Source organism: Suncus etruscus, chromosome 1 (genome assembly GCF_024139225.1).
Source record: "Suncus etruscus isolate mSunEtr1 chromosome 1, mSunEtr1.pri.cur, whole genome shotgun sequence".
NCBI classification, from domain to species: Eukaryota; Metazoa; Chordata; class Mammalia; order Eulipotyphla; family Soricidae; genus Suncus; species Suncus etruscus.
Window position 1 is genome coordinate 120,575,336 of NC_064848.1, and position 6,966 is coordinate 120,582,301.

Sequence of the window (6,966 nt, forward strand, 5' to 3'; positions counted from 1 at the left end):
TCTGCTTGTCCCTGGGGCTCCAAAATATATCATCAGAATGGAGTAAGTGGAACAAGCCGATCAGGATTTACGGCTCCCTACAAATTCAGCAGGCTTATTTTTGTGCTGCTGGCTGTTTTGCTAAGTCAGTTTTTTTGGCACACTTGTAGCAGGAGAGGCTGACTGCTATGTTTTTAGAATATTTACTGTCTTCCTTTTGACCACAGGACTTACAAACATCCTCAGGTTCAAAGAAACAGCAAACATTCTATAAATTATAATGGAGAGAATTGTCTGAAAGCCCTCTCCATATTCGTACTGTTCATAATAATACGTTTTAAAAAATTTGAAGAAAAGAGCATAATTGTAAATCAACTAATGGTCTTCCAATGACATTTTTGTTTGTTTGTTTTAGAGCAAGTTTATTGGACACTTTTTCCCAATAGCTCAGATGATGATAAGAAATTATTTAGCGGGGCTGGAGAAATAGCATGAAGGTTAAGGCATTTGCCTTTCATGCAGAAGGACGGTGTTCAAATCCCAGCATTCCATATAGTCCCCAGAGCCTGCTGGGGGTGATCTCTGAGCGGAGAGCCAGGAGTGGCCCCAGAGCACTACCGGGTTGTGACCCCCCCCAAAAAAAAAGAAATTATTTAGCAATAAAATATTTATTCATTACTTTGTCAGGTTCATAGTTTAAACTTTATTCTTTTTCTCAATAAATAAATTAGTTGAATCAGTGTGAGATACACAAAGTTGTTCATGATTGAGTTACAGTAATACAATATCCAACACTCTTCACCAGTGCATATTTCCCATCACCAATGTTCCTAGTTTCTCTCACACCCTCCCTCCTGTCCTCTACTCGGCCTGTTTCTTCTCTTTCCCTCACTTCTTTTTTTTTATACACTGTGCTTTGCAATATTTTTACTGAAGAAATATCATACATATTACTTAATCTCCTTTCAGCACCCAGTTCTTGTCCAGAGTAATAATTTTTTTTTTTTTTTTTTTGGTTTTTGGATTTTGGATTTTGGGCCACACCCGGCGGTGCTCAGGGGTTACTCCTGGCTGTCTGCTCAGAAATAGCTCCTGGCAGGCACAGGGGACCATATGGGACACCGGGATTCGAACCAACCACCTTTGGTCCAGGATTGGCTGCTTGCAAGGCAAACACCGCTGTGCTATCTCTCCGGGTCTTGGAGTAATAATTTTCAAGTATCATTGTCATGATGATTCCTTCTCTGTCCTACCTGCACTCCCTCACTGTTTGTGGCAAGCTTCCTACCATGAACTGGTTCTGCTGTTCCTTGCTTCTCTTGTTTATGGTTAACACCATACTATGTATTTTTTAATTCCACAAATGAGTGTAATCATTCTTTTATTGTCATTTTTAAAAAATAATTACTTGAAGCACGGTGGATACAAAATTGCTCTTGTTATAGAAAGTACACCACTTTCACCAAGCACATTTTCCACCACTAATGTACCCAGTTTCCCACCCATCCCACATCCCCAGTCGTCATTTTACACCCCCCTTTTTTTCTCTCTCTCACTTGTTTTCTATTTGACATTGTGGTTTGGAGTGTAATCATTCTATGTCTATCTTATCCCTCTGACTCATTTTGCTCAGAATAATACTCTCCGTATCCATCATGTATAAGCAAATTTTATTATTTCATTTTTTCTAATAGTTGAGTAGTAATCCATTGTGTAAATGTATCAAAGTTTCTTTTGCCACTCATTTTTTTTTTTTTTTGGACACTTGGGTTATTTCTTTCTGGCTGTTGTGAATAGTGCTTCAATGAACATGGAAGTTCAGAAGGCTTTTCTGCTTGGTGTTTTGAGGCCTCTGGGGTAAATTTCAGAAGTAATATTGCTACTATCAATCATATGGAAGCTCAATTTTCTTTGGAATATTCATATGTTTCCAAAAAAGATGGACCAGTCAACATTCCCACCAGTAGTGGTTGAAAGTCCCTTTTTCCCTGTATGACACCAGCAACTTTTATCTTGTCCTTTTTGATATGTACCAGTCTCTGGTGAGAGATAATATCTCACTATTTTGATTTGCATCTCCCTGATGATTAATGATGTAGAGCATTTTTTCATGTGCCTTTTGGCTATCTATATCTCTTCTTTGAGGAAGTTTCTGTTCATCTCTTCTTTTCATTTTTTTAATGGAATTAGATATTTTTTCCTTGTTAAGCTCATATATATTTATACCTTATGTCTTACATATATCAAGCCTTATATATCTTAGATATTAATCCCTTATCAAATGGAAACTGCGTGAATAGTTTCACCATTTTTGTTGGAAGTCTTTGTATCCTGGTCACTGCTTACTGTAAGGTGCAGAAATTTCTTAGTTTAATGTAATCTCATTTGTTTATCTCTGCTTCCACTTATTTTGTTAGTAGTGTCTTATCCTTGAAGATACTTTTATCTTCAATGTCATGAAGTGTTCTGTCTATGTTTTCTTCTATATACCTTATGGTTTCAGGTCTAATATCAAGGTCTTTAAATTATTTTGATTTGACCTTTGTTCATGGCAGTAAAGACATGACATTTCATCTTTAACATATATATATTCCCACACAAGATGCATCTTGATTTTAAATACCATATTTATAAAATAAATCTTTACAAAAATAAAAGTATATCCAATAGTTTAATCAAATTTACAACCTAATTGCTGTAAATTGATGCAACAGTGATTAAGGCACATGACCTGGTTCAATGCCCAATGCCACATAGGTTCCTGAGTATTGTTGGGTATCACCTTGGAGGCCCTCAACACCATTGGTATGCCTAGAACAGCAGCTCTGACTCTTGTGCTGAATATGTTGCCTCAGTTAACACCATGGTCCCTGTACCTCCTGAACATCATTTGAGTGGCTAAATATACATATATATGTATATATATCTTTATATATATATACATATGACACATAATATGACACAGATTCAAGTAACTTGACACAAAATTAAATTATGGGGCATGCACTTGAGGGACAGCTCTATGAGAGCATGGTGGAGAAAAGGGAGCACTCTCAGGTGGGTGTGGTTATGGAATAATGTATACAGGGAAAAAACATCACTAATAGTATTATAAACCACTGTATTTCAACAGAGCATTAAAAAGACATTTTATTTTATTTATTTTTATTTTTATCATATCTTTAAGCACAGTGATTACAAACATGACTGTAGTTGGATTTCAGTCACAAAAAGAGCCCCCTCTTTTACCAGTGCAACATTCCCACCACTAATGCCACCATCTCCCTTCACCAACACCCCCTGCCTGTATTCTAGTCAGGCATTCTATTTCTCTCACTAATTAACATTGTCATGGTAGTTGTTAGTGTATCATTTTTCTAACTTCACTCACCCCTCTTTGAGGTGAGCTTCATATCTTGAGCCGGTCCTTCCAGCCCTCATCTCTGGGCATTATTACAATAATGTCTTTTATTTTTCTTAAAACTCATAGATAAGTGAGACTATTATATGCCTATCTCTCTCCATCTGACTTATTTCACTCAGCGTAATATGTGTATCCATGTATAGGAAAATTTCATGACTTCATCTCTTGACGGCTGCATAATATTCCATTGTGTATATGTACCACAGTTTAGCCATTCATCTGTTGAAGGGCATCTTGGTTGTTTCCAGAGTCTGGCTATTGTAAATAGTGCTGCAATGAATATAGGTGTAAGGAAGAAAGAAATTTTTGTATTGCATTTTTGTATTCCTAGGGTATATCCCTAGGAGTGGTATAGCTAGATCATATGCGAGCTTAATTTCCAGTTTTTTGAGGAATCTCCATATTGTTTTCCATAAAGGCTAGATAGACAGCATTCCCACTAGCAGTGAATAAAAGTTCCTTTCTCCTCACATCCCCTCCAGCACTAATTGCTCTTGTTCTTTGTGATGTGTACTAGTCTCTGTGGTGTAAGATGGTACCTCTTGTTTTAATTTGCATCTCCGTGATAATTAGTGATGTGGAACATTTAAAAAGACATTTTAAATTTATTTTTTATCTATCTGTTTTATCATTATAAATAATTAAATTTTATAATAATTTGATTTTCTCAATTAAAGAAACAACCAATATTATATGTTATGTTTATTATATACTGATTATGCTCTTTCAAACTGTAAATCTGGTATTTAAATTAAACAGGTACTCTGTTTTCTAGAAACTTGAGCTTTTCTAAATGCATTTCTTTTCTTTCCTTCCTTCCTTCCTTCCTTCCTTCCTTCCTTCCTTCCTTCCTTCCTTCCTTCCTTCCTTCCTTCCTTCCTTCCTTCCTTCCTTCCTTCCTTCCTTCCTTCCTTCCTTCCTTCCCTCCATCCCTCCCACCCTCCCTCCCTCTCTCCCTCTTTTTTGCTTTCGGACCCCACCAGGTGACGCTGAGAGGTTACTCCTGGCTATGTGCTCAGAAATTGCTCCTGGCCGCGGAGGACCAATGGAACACTGGGGATCGAACTGAGATCCATTCTGGATCAGCCACATGCAAGGCAAATGCTATATCTCTGAGCTATCACTTCAGCCTCTAAATTCATTTCTGTTAGAATAGAAGGGAGGGGAGTGCGGCACGCAGAAGGCGAGCGAGGGAGACTGACGTTGAGAGAATGAGAAGGAAGGTAGATGAGAAAATGGCGTCCTCGGATTACAGTACCTACAGCCAAGCTGCAGCCCAGCAGGACTACAGTGCTTACATCGCTCAGCCCACTCAAGGATATGCACAGACCAGCCAGGCATATGGGCAGCAAAGTTACGGAACTTATGGACAGCCCACTGATGTCAGCTATACCCAGGCTCAGACCACTGCAACTTATGGGCAGACCGCCTATGCAACTTCTTATGGACAGCCTCCCACTGGTTATACTACTCCAGCTGCTCCCCAGGCATACAGTCAGCCTGTCCAGGGCTGCTTAAAATACCACCACTGCTACAGTAACTACTACCCAGGCCTCCTACGCACAGCAGTCTGCATATGGCACTCAGCCTGCTTATCCAGCCTATGGGCAGCAGCCGGCAACCACTGCACCTACAAGACCACAGGATGGTAACAAGCCTGCTGAGGCTATTCAACCTCAATCTAGCACAGGGGGTTACAACCAACCCAGCCTAGGATATGGACTGAGTAACTACAGTTATCCTCAGGTACCTGGGAGTTACCCCATGCAGCCAGTGACAGCACCACCATCCTATCCACCCACCATCTATTCCTCTTCGCAGCCGACTAGTTATGATCAGAGCAGTTATTCTCAGCAGAACACCTACGGGCAACTAAGCAGCTATGGACAGCAGAGCAGCTATGGGCAGCAAAGCAGCTATGGGCAGCAGCCACCTACTAGTTACCACCCACCCCACCCCCAAACTGGATCCTACAGCCAAGCACCAAGTCAATATAGCCAACAGAGCAGCAGCTACGGGCAGCAGAGTTCATTCCGATGGGACCACCCCAGTAGCATGGGTGTTTATGGGCAGGAGTCTGGAGGATTTTCCGGACAAGGAGAGAACCGGAGCATGAGTGGCCCTGATAACCGGGGCAGGGGAAGAAGGGGATTTGATCGTGGAGGCATGAGCAGAGGTGGGCGGAGAGGAGGATGAGAAGGAAGAGCAAGGTGGCTTCAATAAGCCTGGTGGACCCATGGATGAAGGACCAGATCTTGATCTAGGCCCACCTATAGATCCTGATGAAGACTCTGACAACAGTGCAATTTATGTGCAAGGATTAAATAATAACGTGACTTTGGATGATCTGGCAGACTTCTTTAAGCAGTATGGAGTTAAAATGAACAAAAGAACTGGACAGCCCATGATTCATATCTACTTGGACAAGGAAACAGGAAACCCCAAAGGTGATGCTACAGTGTCCTATGAAGACCCACCAACTGCCAAGGCAGCCGTGGAGTGGTTTGATGGGAAAGATTTTCAAGGAAGCAAACTTAACGTTTCTCTTGCTCGGAAGAAGCCTCCAATGAACAGCATGCAAGGTGGTATGCCACCCGTGAGGGAAGAGAGATGTCACCACCACTCCTTGGAGGTCCAGGAGGGCCAGGAGGACCCATGGGTCGAATGGGAGGCCGAGGAGGAGACAGAGGAGGCTTCCCTCCAAGAGGGCCCCGAGGTTCCCCAGGAACCCATCAGGAGGAGAAAATGTCCAACACCGAGCTGGAGACTGGCAGTGCCCCAATCCGGGATGTGGAAACCAGAACTTTGCCTGGAGAACAGAATGCAACCAGTGTAAAGCCCCAAAGCCTGAAGGTTTTCTCCCACCACACTTTCCACCCCCGGGTGGTGACAGTGGCAGAGGCGGCCCTGGTGACATGCGGGGGAGGCAGAGGTGGCCTCATGGACCGGGGTGGTCCTGGAAGAATGTTCAGAGGTAGTCGTGGAGGAGACAGAGGTGGCTTCTGTGGTGGCCGGGGCATAGACCGAGGTGGCTTTGGAGGCAGACGAGGTGGTCCTGGAGGACCCCCTGGACCTTTGATGGAACAGATGGGAGGAAGAAGAGGCGGACGTGGAGGACCTGGAAAAATGGATAAAGGTGAGCACCGTCAGGAACGCAGAGACCGGCCTTACTAGATGCAGAAGACCCCGAAGAGCTGCATTGACTACCAGATTTATTTTTTAAACCAGAAAATGTTTTAAATTTATAATTCCATATTTATAATGTTGGCCACAACATTATGATTATTCCTTGTCTGTACGTTAGTTTTTTCACCATTTGTGAAGAAACATTAAAACAAGTTAAATGGTAAAAAAAAAAAAAAAGAGTGGAAGGGAGGGGTCTAAGTGAGTGTGGTTATATTAAAGGTCTTAATGTTTTGAGTTAAATTTAATTGTAGAAATATACAATCCAATAATTTATTACCATAAGTGCAACATTTTTAAACAAGCTTTCATAGAATGAGAAAAACCAAGAAAATTCAGCAAAAACCATAGGCAAGATTAGAAAATCCCATAAAGTAAAT

The 6,966-nt window shown here is 41.5% G+C and overlaps 1 pseudogene; it reads left to right on the plus strand.

The window, feature by feature from the left end:
• Window positions 1-4,584: 4,584 nt before the first annotated feature.
• Window positions 4,585-6,766, plus strand: LOC126022365 (RNA-binding protein EWS-like; annotated as a pseudogene).
• The last annotated feature ends 200 nt before the right edge of the window (window positions 6,767-6,966 follow it).